Below are 19,968 nucleotides of genomic sequence, written 5' to 3'. Positions count from 1 at the left end.
AGTAGCAATCCCGTACCACAAAATACAAGAAGTATCCAAGTTCCTGAAAGTGTTTTTAGGCTTTTACACCTAGAAAAGCTAAATAGTATCTCCAAAGGTTAAAGTCTGCTAAGTAGACTTATAGAGGTCAAGATACAAGCTACAGCTGACCTTTGAATACGTTAGGCTCCTGACTATATTCACTCCAATAGGATTTCTGTTTGGTGCTCAATGGAAACACCTAATGGATCAGTAAGACCCCCTTCTTTTTTTTTAATTGTGTTTATTCTTCTCTCATACAATTCATCCTGACCACAGTTTCCCCTCCCTTTATTCCTCCCACCTTCCCCTCCCACCTCCCCTCTCCCCAGATCCACTCCCAACCTGATCTTTTCTCTCCCCAGAAAAGAACAGGCCTCCTAGGGACATGAACCCTCACATCAAGGCTGAGTGAGGCAACCCAGTAAAAGGAAAGGAGTCCCAAGAGCAGACAAAAGAGTCAGAGATATGGCCACTCCCACTATCAGGAGTATGTGGTGATGTTATGTTCCCCAAAATATATCGTAAACTCTAATAAATTTTTCTGGGGTCAGAGAACAGAACAGCCACTAGACAGACATAGAGGCCAGAAAATGGTGGCACTCACACCTTTAATCCTAGCCTTTTGGAGGCAGAAACCCATCCTGATCTCTGTAAATTTAAAGCCACACTGGAAACAGCCAGGCATGGTGACTCATGCCTTTAATCCCACGAAGTGAGCCTTTAATCCCACTGTTACTCAGCCTCTCTGAAGACCCCCTTCTTTATCTGTCATCTTGTAGTCTGTAGTATGATGTAATATCTGAGGTCTGAGTGATGTCAGATCACTGGCAGTAAGTACAGCTGGACTTTTTGTTTTGGGGATTTTTTTGTGGTGTTGTTTTGTTTTGAGACAGGGTTTCACTATGTAGCCTTGAATGTCCTGGAACTTGCTATGTAAATCAAACTGGCTTCAAACTCAAAGAGATCTGCCTGCCTCTGCCTCTGGAGTTTTGGAACTAAAGGCATACACCACTACACACAGCTCATTTGGATTTTAATAAGAAGTAACTCATCTAAAATGAGCAGAATAGAACTAAAAATAGGCAAAAATGCTCCCTTTACTCATAATGCCCATGGGTTGTGGGCTATTCTCAGATGAATATCACCCAGATAAATCAAGCTCATCACATACCATGTATTTGCCTGTCACTTCAGCCTCCTGCACTCTTTCTTCCACAAAGGCTCATTCCATCTATCCTGAATCCTATGGTGAAGACCTGGATAATCTGCATCTTAGTTACTGCTCTATTGCTAAGAGGAGACACCATAGCCAAGGCAACTTATAAGAGAAAGCATTGAAATTGTGGCCTTTCTTACATCCTGATACAAAGACAACAGGCAGAAAGAGACAGAAATACAGGGCCTGGCATGGGCTTTTGAAACCTCAAAGACCACCCCAGTAATATACCTCCTCCAACAAAGCCCTAACTCCTAATCCTTACCAAACAGTTCCATTAACTGGGGACCAGACATTCAAACATATAAGCTTATGGGGACCATTTTCATACAAATCACTGCATTGCACTTCCTAGTCTCCATGGGATTATAGTCATATCATAATGCAAAATGAATTCAGCCCAACTTCAAAAGTCCCCATACTCTTTCACAGTCTCAATGCTTTTTAAAAGTCCAAAGCCTCTTCTGAGATTCATAGCAATCTCTTAATGCAGCTCCCTGCACAATAAAAATTTTAAAAAAAATCACATACTTCCAACATACAATGGCATGGAATGTACATTACCATTACCAAAAGGAGGGAATGGAGCAAAGTTAGGAAATACTGCACCAAAGCAAGAGCAAACGCCATGTCAAACTCCAAATCCTGTGTCTCTACATCGAATGGCAATGGATTAAATGACTCTTCATTTCCAGCTTTGCTGACTGCAACACCTGCCCCCTCTCTATCTTGAGCTGGTTCCATGCCCTGTCTGCAGCTCTTCTTGGTGGGTATCTCAGGGATCCAGCATCTCAAACATCTTGGGGTCTTCAATGTAATCTAGGCTTTACTTCTAGAACTTCAAGCAATGGCCTTTCTGGGCCTCCAAGCAGGGGCTCCCTGACACATACATGCCTGGCCTTGGTGGTTTTCTTAACAATTGAGGAAGATTTCAGTATCCTTCTTGACTTTACATCCAGAACCACAAGGCCAAAGCTGCCAGGTCCTTCTGCTGGCTGGGACTGGAATCTGGCCCCTCCTTGAATCATATTTGCATATCTTTTGCATTATTAGGAAATCCCTCAGGCCTATCTTTTATAGATCACAGGATTAGCTGTGTGGGCTCTTGCCCTGAGGTTACCACTCCCTTTATTCCATTTAGCATCAGGTTTTTCTTTAAACTCATCTCCCTGAACACAGAGTTGGCTCCAATATCATATTTCCTGGTGTTCCTTTCTCCTCAAACTGCATATTTTGAATTTCTTCTCTCCTTCAATGACATTTCCATTTTCTTTCTGTTCTCGGTTTCCTTCACTGCTTAAGCTTTTCTTTAATTCCTTTTACAGGTTGGAAACTTAGCAAGGTGGAGTCTTATCCTGAGGTCACTGCTCCCTTTATTCCATCTGCATCTGCCTTTTCTTTAAATTGTTTGTCTTCTTGAGCACTGGACTTAGCTCCATTACACTTCCTGGTGCTCCTTTTCTCCTCAAACTGGACGTTTTATATTTCTCTTTGTCCAGCTTGCTTATTTCTTTATAGCTCTGCATAAGAGTTATTACTAATAACCACATGACACAGTCAATTCTAGGCTGTCTTGAAATCTCTTCTACCAGTGTCATTAATCTGGCTCTTCAGTTTAGTCTCCGGCAGATTTTTTATGACAAGGGCAGAAAGCAGCTTCTTTACCAAAATATCACAAAGATGGGCTCTATGTCTCTTACTAATATTCTTCCCCTCTGAAACCCCTTGAGCCTAGCCACTATAGTTCAAATGACCCCCAGCACTACTGTCTTTTCTTGCTTTTACTATGATGATGCCTTAAGCCTAGCTTAAAGCATTCCTAATTCAAAGTACACATTCCTTTAAATAAGAGTATGGTCGGACTGGTCATAGCGATATCCCAAACCTTGCTACCAACTTCTGTTTTAGTTACTGCCCTAAGTTGTGAGGCAACACAGCCAGCAAGAGAAGATCTCTTAATTGTGGCTTACTTATGTTATGCCCAGACCATGGGGACTTCCAAAAGACCACTACAGAGACCAAATACCATGTGTAAAACCAAAGAGCCTTTATTTCAAGCTCAGAGCTTGGACTCTCTGTCCCACAGAGCATATTTCCTCTTAGGTACAGGCTCTCCCTGGGTGGGGTCAGCTCATGGCCTCTCTTGGATCCAGGTGTTGCCTGCCAGTCAGCCTGTCACAGAAGCTGTGTCTGGGCCTCTAAGCCTGTCGTGGCAGTTGTGTGGTTAAGCTGTTTTGGGACCCCCCACAACCTATAGTTCCAGAATGGTGGTTCTGTTATGCCCAGATTGTGGAGACCCCCAAAAGACTACTGTGGAGACTGAATCCCTTATGTAAAAGCAAAGAGCCTTTGTTTTCAAGCTCAGAGCTTGGACTCTCTGTACCACATAGCAGTGAGAGCAGAGAGCCCAGAGTCCAAGAAGGGTGGGGTGAGGAGATTTCCAGGGTTCAGGACCCTGATTGGCTGATATTTGTCTAGTAGTATAGGGAATGTTTGGAATATCAGATATTTCCTCTTAGATGCAGGCCCCACTGGGTGGGGTCAGCTTATGGCTTTCCCTGGGTCCAGGTGTTGCCTTCCAGAAGCTGTGTCTGGGCCTCTAAGCCTGTCATGGCAGCTGTGTGGTCAAGCTGTTTGTGCCCCAAAGATTCCTTTCTTCACAAGTACTAATGATAGAACCCAATCATGAGCCCTACATGTCCAAAGGTTCAAGGGTATTGGGACCTAAGAACCATTAGCTAACAGATTTTTCTAGGGTAGCAATAGCTTTATCTATTGGAATTCTTATGGTCCTGAAGCTCTGATCTTTGAGTAAAACCAGATTATAATCCTACATAATACCTCTTTGGTTCTGCACAAACAGGGTCAAGTATCTTATCTTATTGCAGAGCCATTTCAGTTAATAAATTTATCAATTGATAATTCTGAATCTATTTTCCTGGTATGTCAATGGGCATTATAGTTACTCATCTTGCCTCTGTGCCAGGAAGTTTCCTTTTTTTTCCAGAAACTTTTGAGGTCTTGCCTCTTAGTTTCCTTCCCAGGAGCCCAGAAGGGACACTACTAATGGTGAGAATATTCTGTTGGAAAAGAATCTAAGTATACTGTGCTCTTTCATCCATTCACTTTATTCTTTGTTTTGTTTTGTTTTGAGACAGGGTTTCTCTGTGTAATTTTGTGCTTTTCCTGGATCTCGCTCTGTACACCAGGCTGACCTTGAACTCACAAAGATCCACCTGCCTCTGCCTCCTGAGTGCTGGGATTAAAGGTGTGCACCACCACTGCCCAGCTCACTTTATTCTTCTAAGACAAAATTCTATCTGCAAAGCTTCAGTTCTGTTCTCACACTGAGCTCCTCTCTGTCCCTTCTCTTCCTGTCCTCTCATAGTCTTAACTAAGCTCTTTTGTTTTCAACTTCATCCTCTTCCTCCGATCCTCCATCAATTACACTCCTTCTTCTCCTACCCTCCTCACCCAATCCAATTCACCTACAATCTGCCAAAACTCTGCCTTGTGGCTTCCTGGTCAGGTGGGGCAACTCTGCTCAGACCTAGGAATTCTGCCTCAATACTTCACTGCACCTGGTACACAAAAAATCCTTTTGTTCTGAATCAAATGCTCTGGAATGCAACTTGGCCGGTGAGAGGAAGGAGGGTCTAAGCTTCATTTGCACAAGAAATAAAGCTATATACCTAGCTGTCCCCTAGGTGGTATCTCTGGAAGGGTGTTACCTTAAGTCAGGAAACTGTTTGCTGTTATGGCCTAGGATGTTTGAGAAACATTTCAGATTAATACACTGTTAGGAGTTCTTAGGAACATACATAGTGTGTAAGAAAATCATTGCAGGAACCAGCTAATATATATATACAAATATCACCAAGACTCCTTAAGCCATGGCTTGACCTTCAGAAAAGTCCTTGACCTTCCAAGTAGTAGCTTTTGTCATAGTAGCTGGATTCCGTTACATTTTCCTGTGGCTTGCAGCACCTTTTGACCAAACATTTCAACCTATTTTGGGCAGGAAACATGGGACAATGTAGTCTTTTCTGAAACTGTTTCAAGCTGGCATTGGGGTGCCATTGTCATGGCCTCAAAAAGGCTGAAAGGCTGGTCAAAGGCTGGGCAATGGGGCATCTGTCTGACCCAGCTGTAGAGACAGGGAGCAATCACATTGACTGGGCTGGTCCATGTCAGCTTTTAGCAAGTCCAGAGTTCATAGTCATCCAGAGCAGTGTAGTCAGCAACGGAAGCTTGGAGGTATCTGCAGCCAAGTGGAAATCTGTTGAGATAAACTTAAACTAGGAACAGAAGTTAAAATTTATGGACTTATTTGCAATTTTTAGGCCTATATTCTTAGTAATTGAGAAGATCAGGAGTCCCAAGACCAGGAGAGAAAAATACCATCCTAAGGAATAGACAAGTGGGGAGATTTTAAGCTGTACTTATCTGGAGGCCTTCCTACCCCTATGAAGTGGATCTAGGTTTATAACTCTTTCAATCCTCTGAGGCCTGCAGGAACTATCTTACAAAATGACATAAAAGTTTTAGATACATCAGTATTACCAATCTGTACTGAAATTCACATCATAGACAAAGCAGGTGATTGGTATCTGTAAAACAGCAGAAGTAGATTCATACCTTTGAGTCCTAGCAAGAACTACAGATTTGAGTTAAAATCATGTGCATTTTTCTTCTGTCCAGAGAGCCAAGTATAAATTGGACAGAGATTTTTTGGCCTAATGAGAACTACTTTTAAGTTTATATTTATCTAGATGACAACCAAAATAAATCTAAAATGTTGAGCTTGTGACTGAACAGTAAGTAGTCATTGCTCTACCAGCTTATCAAAGCTCTATTAAATGTTAAGCTCTGCTTTTCTCCAATGACTGATGGAAGCAGATGCAGAGATCCACAGCCAAACACCAGGCAGAGCTCCAGGAGTCCATTCAAAGAGAGAGAAGAGGGATATCATGAGCAAGTACATCAGGATCATGATGGGGAAACCTGCAGAGATGACCAAACCAAACTAGTGGGAACTCATGAAAGTTGGATCAATGGCTGTGGAGCCTGCATGGGACTTGACTAGGCCCTCTGCATGCCAAGACAATTGTGTAGCTTGATGTGCTTGTGGGGGTTAGGGGTGGGGCCTGGTGGTAGGATCAGAATCCATCCCTGGTGCATGAACAGGATTTTTGGAGCCCACTACCTAAGATGGGACACCTTATGCAGCCTTGAGGAAGGGGGAAGGGCTTTGACTTGTCTCTACTGGATATGCCTCCCCATGGGAGGCCTTGCCTTCTTGTGGGGGAGAGTGGGGGGTTGGGAGGGGTAGGCTGGGAGGTTGGGAGGAAAGTCTCCAGCCCACAGCTACCTGTACAAGGGCTGTATTTGAACCTGCTATGTCCAGGCCATGGTGCTCATGAACTGCCCTAGCTCCTGGATGTTTGGCAGCACCCTGAATCCCTGCAGTAGCCCCTGGGATGCCCTGGCTGTGCCCACCCAACTCAGTGCACCACAACAGTGTGCTTCCCCCATCTGCTACTACCTTGCTCCCAGTCAGAGAGCAAGGAAGGAAGTTATGGAGGAGCACTCTTAGTCTGTCCCAGGCCAACTAAAGGGATCCTCCATCCCTTCCATTGGCCATCCGGCCCCAAAGGCTGTCATGCACCGCTTCCATTAGGAGTCACAATGCACACACAAACCCAGGCATAAAACACTCATACCTGTTGCCACATTTCTCACACATTTACACATTCATATAGACAGGACATTCTAACAGAAAGGAAAACAGTGGGAAACTGTTTCATCAGAGAAACAGTGTCAGCTGAACACAAACAGATGTGGGGCTCTCCACCCCCACTGCCAGGGTCTGGAATGTCTCCCAGCCTCTTGTGATCATGGTGTTCTGGCGTGTCCACCCTTGACAACTTCTGATCACAATCACTGACTTAGGCTAGCCACAGAAATGAGACTGAACACAGACAGTCAGTCTGTCTTCCTATGGCTTTCTTCCATTTATATTTTCATGGGTGTCTACAGTCTTTTCTACAAAAAAACATCTGTTGCCATTGCTTGATTTTGAGCCCACCATAAATTTAGTGCCTCTTAAGGTCTTTAAGTAGCTACATCTGGAGAGACCTTATTTCCAATTAAGATTACACTCTGAGATGTGCACAAATTGTGGATGATGGTAGTCAATACATACACAGTAAGTGTAGAACGAATAACAGCTAAAAATAACCACTCCATGCCTAGGCATACTCCTTCATCACCTACTCCCATTGTCTCCTGGTCCTTTCTTTGGGAGCATTTATTTCTATATGTAATCAGTGGTGACCACTTGCCAATCTTCATGTGTCTCCATTAGACCACAGTAAGTTTGTGAGTAAGAACCATGCTAGATTTCAACCACCATTTTACATCAAGCACTTACCACAGTTTCTCTTACACAGAACTAAATGAACAACTGTTGGATTAATAAACAAATGACTGAATTAAAAAAATGCACAAAGAAGCAGTAAATGACAGAAACATGTTGGCTTTCCTATCCAAAGCCTGGAGGACATACCCAGAAGTAAAGCATTTTTGTCTGCAGAGCTAGGCCCCACTCTTGGTTTTGCCAGCTCTCTTTAAGCTGGCTGAGTTTGTATAATTGCATTACACAGTGTGCATGTTTTACATGATCAGTATATGTCACCCTAAGTGAACATGTCACCTTGCCTAATGGCTTCTGCAGGCATCGTTTATTGGGGTTGGCATTCTTCTTTTAGATGCTTGTTCCAATGAGGGTGGCAACCCTGAGCCCAGGACCCTCAATGCCAGTTGCCTCCCACCTGTAATGTTTTGCTGAATTAAATATGACAAGAGGATGGCTTTGGGAAATTGTAATAATTGGCAGTAGAAAGTCCATGATTATGTCATTAGCTCTTTCTGGGTAGCACTTATGATTGTGACCATATTTCTCTGCTTTTGAGACCATCAGATGTAGCTAGAGTTTTCCTGGTCCTGCCTGGCCCACAGTCAGGACAAATCCCTCTCACCCGCCAGTCCCGCAGCTGCTCAGACCCAACCAAGTAAACACACAGAGACTTATATTACTTACAAACTACATGACCATGGTAAGCTTCTTGCTAACTGTTCTTATATCTTAAATCAACCAATTTCTATTCATCTATAAGTTGCCACGTGGCTCATCGCTTACATCTTAACATCTTCTCATCGCGGCAGCTGGCAGCGTCTCTCTGCCTCAGCCTTCCACTTCCCAGCATTCTCCTCTCTCCTTGTCCCGCCTATACTTCCTGCCTGGCTACTGGCCAATCAGTGTTTTATTTATTAACCAATCAGAGCAACACATTTAACATAAAGAATATCCCACAGCAATCAGAATTGTATGGCAAGAAGGAAGAACATCCAAGTACTTCCCAATCCACTTCTCCCCATCACATCACACCTGTTCTCCTCCCAGCAGTATGTTTAAAAAATACTCTTCTGAAAAAAGACCTGGGTGTTTGTCCTAGCATGACCATTCCACACTATGTGGCCATTGGTAAACTCTCTCAGTAGAGATCTCTGGGCATCAGATCTTGAGGTAGAATGATTAAAGGAATTGGGAGAATTCCTTTACTGGGATCTAAGCATGCATTTCTGTGCATTAATACTGTCACAGCATTTATAGTATTTAAAGTAGTTATGTTAAAAGGAATGGGAGCCTAATATTTACAATAAGCCTATCTGGACACTATCCAATTAATAAATTCTCAGATACTTATAGGATACAGGAAAGATAACATGGTCAAAAGATTATAAACTAGGCCTAAGAATTCCTTTTGCTGGAAAGACACATGTATGATGGCAACCTTCGGCTCCCATAGGTTCATATATTTGAATGTTTAGTCATCAGAGAGTGGCACTGCTTGAGAAGGATTAGGAGGTGTGGCCTTGTTGGGATTCAAAAGTCCATGTAAGCCCAGTCTCTCTCTCTCTCTCTCTCTCTCTCTCTCTCTCTCTCTCTCTCTCTCTCTCTCTCTCTCCCTCTCCCTCTCCCTCTCCCTCTCCCTCTCCCTCTCCCTCTCCCTCTCCCTCTCCCTCTCCCTCTCTCTCTCAATCAGGATGTACGCTTTCAGGTATTGCTACAGTGTTATGCATGTCACCATGATCCATACCATGATAAAAATAATTAAACCTCCAAAACTAAAAGAAATCCCCCAATTAAATGCTCTCTTTTATACGAGTTGTCTTGGTCATGGTATCTCTTCACAGCAGTAGACCAATGACTAAGACATCTACCAAAGCAAGATGTCTCTCGAAAGTGTGAAAACTCTGAATACCAGTGCAGGGAGGAAGACAGGCATCACCTGAGCATGGAGAGTGGCTCTGTACCACCACTCACTCCCCTGTCTCCCACTCCTGGGGCTTTGGTAGTCATGGGAATGATTTCCTCTTCCCTTCATATGGGGATCTACATTGATTTGTGTCATAGGAAATGTGTGGCAGTCCTCTCATAGTAGAGACAAGGGGAAGTATTGGGTTACAGCATCCACAGATACCCACGGGACAATTGCCCCATCATTAACAATGAGTAACCATGTGGTGTCACTGAATGCAGAGTGGAGAGGCAAATGTGTACTAGCTCTTAGAAGCATCTGAGAACCGCCTGTCCACACCACACATGACCTTCCATCAGGAGTCCAGAGATCCACAGCCAATCATTAAGAACAGGTACCAAAATACAAAACTTTTTTGCTCTTAATTTAACTTTCTAGTCTTACAAATCAATAAACATAATTCTGGAGAAGAAATGGAAAAGATAGAAAACCATACTGGAAATCAGAAAGCTAGAACTCTGGTGTGCAGCATCCTGGGTCTGATCTGTGCAGTGTCTCTCCAGAGGCTATGTGGGAAGGCCATATGAGTCTGCAGTGGTTCAGACAAGGATGCTAACACTGCTGGCAGATGCTTAACATCTCTTTATGTGTTTAATATTAACACAACTTTCTGGGACTATACTATTACTACACCTATAAGAAATTAGGGAAGAAAACAAAGGTTTTTCACATAAGACATGGCATAGCTTTCCTGGGGTTACAGAGGTACTAAGTGGAGAAGCAGTAAAACACTTCAAAACCCAGACATTTGATTACAGAGTTCTGCCTGCATGTATGCCTGTATGCCAGAAGAGGGTACCAGATCTCATTATAGATGGTTATGAGCCACCATGTAGTTCCTGGGAATTGAACTCAGGACCTCTGGAAGAGCAGTCAGTGCTCTTAATCTCTGAGCCATCTCTCCAGCCCCTAAATTATTTTTAAAATTTATTTATTTTATGTATATGGTTCTTTATATGCATGCACACCTTCACACCAGAAGAGGGCATCAGATTCTATTATAGATGGTTGTGAGCCACCATGTGGTTGCTGGCAATTGAACTTAGGACCTCTAGAAGAGCAGTCAATGCTCTTAACCTCTGAACCATCTCTCCAGGCCCCCAAACTCAGACTCTTAACTATATACCATCATCAGCTCTTCACATGTACTCCCATGATTCCCACCTCCCTGTATTCACAGTAGCTATAGTGTGGATGATGAGTGATACCCAAATGTACGCATGGAAAGACTTGATCCTCCAGCATGGAGGGAGGAGGTAGAAGTTAATGAGAGATGTGCACCCCCCAAAGGTAATGCTTGTGGGGCTTCTTGGTGGTTGCATAAAAGAATTGATATAATAAACACAATTGTTCTACCTTCAGATGTGCCAGTTTATTCCTATGCATCTTCCTGCCATGAAATGCTGCCATCTACTACTCTCACCAAAACAGAGCCCTTGGACCACCTCTACTCTTAACTAACCCATTGTCACTTTACTTTGATGCTATGCTGACTAGTGTGTGTCAAAGTGACACAAGCTAGAAGCAGCAACCTCAATTTAGGAATGGCCTCCACCAGGTTGATCTATAAACATATGTGTGGAACATTTTCTTGAATAATGTTTGATGTGGGAGGACCCACCCTATTGTGAGAATTACCACCCCTGGGTGGGTGGTCCTGAGCTGTCTAAGAAAGCAGGTGGAGCAATCCATGAGGAAAAGCAAGCCAGTAAGCAGCATTCTTCCATGACATCTGCTTCAGTTCTTGCCTACAGGTTCCCAACTTGTGCTCCTGCCCTGGTTTTCCTTAATGTTGAACTGCAATATGGAAGTGTAAGCCAAACAAACCATTTCCTCCTCATGATGCTTTTGGTCAAGGTGTTTATCACAGCAACAGAAAGCCAACTAGAACAGATTCCTTAGATACTGTACAATGACAACAAAAGTGACATGCACAACTGTCTTATGAGTGAATAGCTAAGTAGAGCATGACAGAGGTGCTGAGATGCATCTCCACATTTCAGTCTTTAAAGACTGGTCTTATTTTGCCTGTGTCCTCTCTCCTGCCTTTTCCCTTGATTACTCTAGTAAAGGGAGCAACTATGAAGTAGCCATATGGCCAGAAACTGAGAGAGATCTCTGGCCAACACTCTTGAGGACCTTGGAGCTTAGTCCAACATCTAAATGGAACTGACTGTCAGTAACTTTGTTAATTAAATAGTAGATTGTCTCTACTCTGATGAGACTGCAGATTCAGCCAATCTTTGGTTTCCAGCCTTTAGTGCAAGAGAACACATTAGTCCATGACAGGTTCATAACTAAAACCATTAGATAAGATGATGAATGATACTGTTCAAGCTGCTACATATCAAGATAATCTATTAGCAAAAAAACTAGAAAAAATAGAGTAGTTGACCCAAAGAGAGTTACCTAGGCCATCAAGTATCTTTACTACACTAAAAGTGATCCTTTCTTATTTAAAATTGGGTTCCACAGTGGAACCTGCTGTGCAAGTGCAGTGCCATTGGGAACCAGGATGAGTTAATGCAAAGAAAGAAAACAAACACATCAAAAATCAAAAACAGGTCTGTACCTTCTGTTCTAGTCCATTGACCTATAGGTCTGTCTTTGGGCAAATAGTATGCTTCTTTTTGTTACTATGGCTCTGGAGGATTTGATCATTCGAAGTCGGGTAAAGCCATATCCCCAGCATTGCTCTTTGGTTCAGGATTGCTCTGACTTTGTCTTTTGTGCTTCTATATGAACCTTTTATTTTATTATTTCATTGAGAATTTCAGACAATGAGTTTTGACCATATTCACTCCTCTCCCAACTCCTCCCAGATCTAAACCCCTTTACTACCAACCCAATTTTGTCTTCTCTTATATATTTTTTCACACATCAAGCCTGGTTTGTGATGCCCATATATTCATGGATGTGTGGTCTTCCACTGGAGTGTGTTCAACCTACCAAGGGCAACATTCTTTTTTTTTTTTCCTTTTATTTTATTTTACAATACCATTCAGTTCTACATATCAGCCACAGGTTCCCCTGTTCTACCCCCTTCCCCCCTCCCCTGACCACCAGCTCACCCCCCATTCCCACCTCCTCCAGGGCAAAGCCTCCCCCGAGGACTGCGATCAACCTGGTAGACTCAGTCCAGGCAGGTGCAGTCCCCTCCTCCCAGACAGAACCAAGTGTCCCTGCATAAGCTCCAGGTTTCAAACAGCTAACTCATGCAATGAGCACAGGACTCGGTCCCACTACCTAGTTGCAAGGGCAACATTCTTAAAGAAAAGTAAATCTCCTCTTCCAGCAGCCATCAATGTTAATGTTACTGTTAATGGCTCCTCACATGTGGGTGGGATTTTATGTCCACCTCCCTTATCCATGATAGAATTTGTTCTGCCTTGAGCTTCAATGGGGCTTATCAATGCTCTCATTCCTGCTATGAGTTCATGCAAATAGTCTCCATGTTATGTCCAAAGAATAGTGTTTCTTGTATTCATTCACCATCTCTGACTCTTAGAGTCTCTCTGTCCCCTCTTTCACAATGATCCCAGAGCCTTTGGAGAAAACGGGGCAGTGTAGATGCTCTATTTTGGGCTGAGCATCTCATAGTCTCTTATTCTCTGAACCTTGGCCAGTTGTTGGCCTCTGTGTTAATCACCATCTACTGCAAACAGAAGCTTCTCTGATGCATTAATATATGAGTACAACAATAAACTATTACAAGTTGATTCAATACTATATCCATTTGGTAGAATAGTAGTGATAGGTTCTCTCTTAGGGCCTATGATATATCTTGCCACAGATTCTTGACCTAGCAATGGTGCCAGGTTTGGGTCTCATTGTGAATCTAAAGATGTTTTGATACTTCTATGAAGAGTGCTATTGAAATTTTAATGCTATTAGATTTCAGGCATTGTGGCCACTATTGGTATTATAACCATTTTTGAAATACTAATTCTCTTTTTCTATGAGCATGAGAAGTTACGGTACTATTCAATGCTTAGTTATAGAACCAGCCTAGATGTCTGTCCACAGAGAAACAAATTTAAAAAAAAACATGGTACATGTATACATTGGAATTGTATTCAGCCATGAAGAACAAAATTATGTTCTAAGTGAATTGAGCCAAACTCACAGAGACAAAAGCCATATGTTTTCTCCATTTGTAGATCCTAGGATCTATAAAATCATGTACATGAAAGTATAACCAAAATATCTGGGGAAACAAAGGGGATCTGTGGAAGGGGAGGAGGTAAGTGGGAATGTGGTATGAAGAAGGTCAAAGTATATTATATATTTCCATTAAAATGTCCTTATGGAACTGTGCAAAGTGAATACATGCAAGGAAAAAATATTCCTAGAACCAATTTTGTCTGGTCCCAAATCTTCTTCTTCTTCTTCTTCTTCTTCTTCTTCTTCTTCTTCTTCTTCTTCTTCTTCTTCTTCTTCTTTTTTACTCCATTGTAATATATAAAAAGGACAGGAAAGAAAAGTTAGAGCTGACAGGAGGAAAAAGGAGCCAGGAGGGATTTCCTACCATAAACAAGATGGAGGTGAGTAGGTGGTTTGAAGGACTTAAACCAGAATCAGACCCAATTCTCTTCTGTATGAAGCCACCAGGAGATGTATGGTTTATGAACAATGCCTTCAAAGACAGTCATGTTTACTCACCATAAAAATCTCAACAGGCTGTGTGCCACCCCTTGAAAAATAAAACTAAATGACAAGTAGGTGTAACTATATGTCCTACATAACTATGAGGTATAATTACTGGCCACATTCATTTCCCCATCACAGAAAGCATGGGAATTTCATCTAATGAAGTTTGTATGAGAGTTAAGTTCTCTCTCTCTCTCTCTCTCTCTCTCTCTCTCTCTCTCTCTCTCTCTCTCTGTGTGTGTGTGTGTGTGTGTGTGTGTGTGTGTGTGTGTGTGTGTGTTGTGTGTGTGTCCAGGCTGACTGGCCAATGATCCTCCAAAATCTGCCTTTCTCTGCCCTATTGGCATAGGAATTGCAAGAGACTATCAGCCATACCTGAATTTTTTATGTGGGTTCTGGTTTGCAAACTGAGGTCTTCATAGTTGCAAGGCAAGCACTTTATTGGTTGAGCCATCTCCCTACTTGCCCCTTTCTTTCTTTAAAAAAAGTTATTTGTGCATACATGTATGGAGGCCAAAGGACACTCTCAGGGCTTAGTTCTACCACTTTGTGGGACCTAGGGATTGACCCCAGGTAGTCAGGTATATATGCAAGTGTCTCTAACCACTGAGATACCTTTCTAGGGCCCACCTCTCAGTTTTGTTGCTACTGACTGACAATTTAACTTGGATAATACCTAGAAATATCAACATCATTTAGTCAACATATCTCAGCTGAAACAAAATCAAAATCACTGATATTTTCAAAGGAAAAAATAAGGCTTATTCAAAGATCTCTTATTTCCCAGAATGCAATAGTGAGATGCTTAAAGAATTAATTCAAGGGTGGGCTGAGTTTGAACTTGAACATAAAGCTTACCATTGAAGTGTCCCTGGACAAATAACTCAAACTGTTCAAGCCCCAGGCTCTCTATCTCAACCAAAAGCTACAACCTTCCATAACTTTGCAATGGTTTTGAGAACAACATGAGTTCATGCATGCAAAGTGTTTAGTATAAGGAATGGCACCCAGCAGGATGCTCAATGAGTGATCCTTCTGCTGTGTCTCTTTATTATTTTAACAAAATGAGACACATTGAAAAACCCTTAAGGTCAATATCCCAATATTTCTGTGCTTTATAGAAAAATATTAGGTGACATTGAACAAGACAGAGAGAAAGAAAGGAGGGGGGGCTCTATAATAAATGTTTAGAAGGAGATGCCAATTTAGTAGAAACTTTTAATTTTTATTTAAGAATTTCAAACATATATACAATGTATTTTGATTGTATACCCCCCATTTCCCTCCCAACTCCTCCTGACTCATCCTACTACATCCTTCTTTCAATTTAACTTCCTCTCTTTTGTTTTTTTTTATAACCCACCGAGTCAAATTAGTTCTGCATGTATGCACACAATTATAAGGTCATCAACCGGAGTGGAGGCACATCCTTGAACAACACTGACTCTTCCTTTCCCAGCAGCTCCTCACCTCGGGGTGGGGTCTCAAGAGCATCCTCCCCAATCCTTACTGGAATTTTGACTGGTTTGAGCTTGTGCGGGCAACCACCACTGCTGTCTGTTTATGGGATCAATAGTTCAAAGTGCAGAAGACCCTGTTCCACAAGATTCTCCCTGACCTCTGGCTCTCACTATCCTTTTGTCCATCTTCTGTTTTGTTCCCTGAGCATTGTGAAAAAATGACATGGTATATATGTCACATCTAGGGCTAATTACTCTGCCATTTTCTTCTTGTAGTAGACAGCAGTTATCATACAGGAACAAATTGCTTTAAAAATATACTTCATTAAAAGACTTTTTAGTCCTTTTAATACATAAATGTGCATGATCCTGTAAGGAAAGGGAATGCATGCAATATTTCCATAAATTTTTTCAGCACCAGCACAGAAACTGCTTTAGGAGACATATATATTAGAGACCATCACTATGGAATTGTCAGAGACCTCTCAGACATTCTTCTCTTGAAATTTTGCTCACCTGGGACAGTATTTTACAACTGGAGTTGTAAGTAGCACTTACTCCATGCTTTGTTTAGTCTCCTTCTCTGCTCATGTCAGTCCTGAGTAAATCATCTAAAATTTAAAAACCCCACACAGGCCATTCTTGCTATATGTTCCCCAGATCTACTGCAGAAAATCCAATTTTTCACTTTGATTTTTGGATTATTTTTATCTATGGTCTTTCTGCCCGCTCCACTTCAGCACCCTGCCTCCAATCCTACCAAGGTTTTCGGTGTTAAATGTGAAGTTTACTGTGGATTATGTATCAACCATGTGGATATTTGCCTTCCCTGTCTCTGTTTTTGTGAAGTGCAATAAAATTTCAGACTGCTGAGTCGCCCAAAGCTTTGGTCTTGCTGGACATCAACACAAAGGGGATACTCCATTTCAGCACCTTGGATAGCAACATCCCATCCATGAGTTGTGAGTAATTTCTGTTTGAAGATGTGGATCATTCACTCCCTGGTCTAGATCTATGCCCCACCTGCTATATACCTAGATTTGCCAACAGGTCAGCCACTGCAACAACAGCTGGTGGGAGCTGAAACTAACCCCATGTGGAGCTGAGGAGCTGAGCCATCGTTGACCCAGGATGTCCCTGCCAAGGCCTTGGATTCTCTTTTATTTCATCCAAAGCTTTCATCTCCCTGCATTCTCAGTTGACCTGAGCTATTTCCTCATGTCTTTTCTCTGGTGACTGTCAGTGGCTAATCCCTGGAAGTGTTAAGCTGCTCACTTGAGTGTAAACTGATTAAAAAAAAAAGATGCCAGCTAAACAGACAAAACATTATCAGTGAATTGTGTACTTTAGATAGGGTACTCTAAGACTGATAAGCCCTAACCCTCCAAATAAAGCCATAATTGTGGCATAGAAGAAAGAGAGGGAAGAGCTGAGGGTTGAAATAGTGGTTCTGCCAATTTATTCATTCGTGTGTGCACTTGCTAACCAAATATGAACTGAGTGCCCGCAGCACCAGGCTCTGTGCTGGGCGAATAGAGTAGTGAATAAAACATGCAGCCAATAATCCTGAAAGGTGGACATTATCAAGCTAAGGAATTATCGTGTGGTTATAAATTATAATAAAGCTATGATTTAAAAAAAGAACAGGACACTATAATTGAGAATATCAAGACTGTCCTAGTGCAGACAGGAGGGTCAGGACATTTCCTCTGAGGAACATTTAAGCTGAGACTTCAAAAATGAGAAATGAGGCTGGGGATGCAGTTCAGTTGGCAGAGTGCTTGCTTAGCATGCATGGAGCCTTGAGTTTGATCCTCAACACATAAACCAGGAATGATGGCATCTGCCTCAGATTTCAAAGACTGGAAGTTGGAGGTATAGGGTTCAGGAAATTCCAGGTTATCCTCGGTTACATAACAGATTCAAGACTAACCTAGGCTACATGAGGCCTTGCATGAAAATAAAAGAAAGACAAGAAATTAAGACCCATGCAGTGACAAGAGTACATTCCAGGCAAATAAATGTTCTAAAGAATGAATTCACTTGGCTTTCTTAAACAATAAAGTAAAATAGGAATAAATATGATGCACGGAGTGAGAAGAAGCACACAAGAAGTTAGTGTCTCAGCTGGCAAGCACTGTCATGCTGTACAACAAACAGGACACATAATGGCACACAGCGTTGTGTTTTCTGTCCATGTGTGTGGTCAGCTTGGAATCCGTTTTTGGTTGAGCCCCTCTCACCTACTGGCAGCCAGCTAGTCCACTCGTGCTGTCAAAGCAATGCCAAAGGCACAAACATGCAATGGTTCATGTGATTTTGGCACAAAAGTACAATGCCATCATTCTATCGGCCAAAGCAAGTGACACACTGAGCTAAGAGTCCATGGGAAGGTGCTGGGTATTCACAAACCAAAAATCTATATACAAAGCAGAAATGAAAACCTGAGCTATTTATGAAACATTTCAAGAGTAAAATGACAGGTAGATAGAATCAGATCAAATAAGTCCTTCAAGGCTGATCCACGCAGCTTAAATTTTATTTTACTGTAGAAAGCCATTAAGCTGGTCTTCTATGGGCTGTATAGCTATGAGCAGGTGACTCGTCATTTTGGATCCTCATCTATGTAGTCAGTATGTGTATGCTAGAGACTAGAGGGAGCTTGATTTTGTGTGAGGAATTAACTCCTTGGCCTGGGGAGATGGCTCCATGACTAAAGTGATTGACACACAAGAATGAGACCTAAGTTTGACTCTTTAAAACTCGTGCTTTTAGAAAGCAAGGTGTGTTAATGCATGCCTGGAATCTAGCTTTGTGGAAGCAGAGACAGGAGGATTCCTGGGACTTGCTGGTCCCGGTCTAGCAAAATTGATGAGCTCCAGTTTTTGTGAGAGACTTAAAAAAAGGTAGGGAATGACTGAGGAAGATACTTGACATCAATTTCTGGCCTCCACATGTACACATATATGCACACAGAAGCATTTACACATTTGCACAAAGAAACGAACTCTTTAAATCTAGTACCATTTGTGTACAAAAGTAAGCACATTATGTATATGAATATACATGATGCTACATTTATACATGATTGGGTTATTGTGAGAATTCACTGAACAGGAACAGGAAAATGTTTTCTAAATTGTGAAATGCTGGAGACCATCATTTTTAGGGAAATTCTGCAGTGTTGATTAGCAGGATTATTATTTCATAAACCAGAAAGCTGGAACGTGGAGAAGTTAAATTGTGTTTTATAACACAGTGAGGAAAGAGAGGAGGAGCTAGGAGTGAGACCCTCATCCATCTGACTCCAGGGCTCGAGCCTTCAATTAACTATAAATTAAATAAGTTGCTTCCCCAGATGAGGAATTGGTGGTGGTAGTGCCTTTAACAGAGATTACTGGGGTTGATAGGAAGTGATGGGTGTGATTTAGACCTTCCCCAGCTGCTGCTGAGTTAGCAATCGTTCCTTGTCCCAGGCAGCCCAGTGGCCAGCAGCTAATTCACCAGGGGCCATACCCACTGATTTGTTCATCAATAACCCATTATCTCTGCCATTGTAAATATCTCAGAAAGAATGTGGCTTTCTGGGAAGAATACCGAAGTACACCCAGACAGTTTCCTGTCCATGGTCTGGATCTCTAAAAAAGAAGAGAACATATCCTTGCTGGCATCCCATGACAAAAGGTCACAGACACCTATTTCCCACAGTCCTTGACAGGGGGACCCAGTGGGATGGCTAGAAGATAGGGTATTTCTATAGGCTCATGTCACAGCTAGCATTTGTAGGGCACTGGGGAAAAGGATGCTTCCATCTCCGGAAACACAGATCAGAACAGGATGCATACACACACACACACACACACACACAGAGAGAGAGAGAGAGAGAGAGAGAGAGAGAGAGAGAGAGAGAGAGAGAGAGAGAGAGAGAGAGCTTGTCTGCAGGTCTCACTCTCAGAACCAGAGACTGATTTCATAGATTTGGATTCAAGCCTAGAAATGTGGTTTTGTTTTAACCCAGTGGTTCTGGAGTTCTGATGAAAGCAGAGAATGGAAAACATTGATGAATGAGGTGTTTTCATTTAAGAATTGAAGGTGAGCCACAGCCTCATGTTGGGTGCTAAGACATGGCAGAAAGGCATGCAGCCTCTGACCTCAAGTTCTCACAGACTAGTTGTGAAACAAATACAATGATACATGAGAACATGTGACAAGGAGTCACCTGAGCTGCACCAGGTGT

This window comes from Peromyscus maniculatus, chromosome 8 (genome assembly GCF_049852395.1).
Source record: "Peromyscus maniculatus bairdii isolate BWxNUB_F1_BW_parent chromosome 8, HU_Pman_BW_mat_3.1, whole genome shotgun sequence".
NCBI lineage: Eukaryota > Metazoa > Chordata > Mammalia > Rodentia > Cricetidae > Peromyscus > Peromyscus maniculatus.
Note: the sequence above shows the minus strand (reverse complement) of the source record.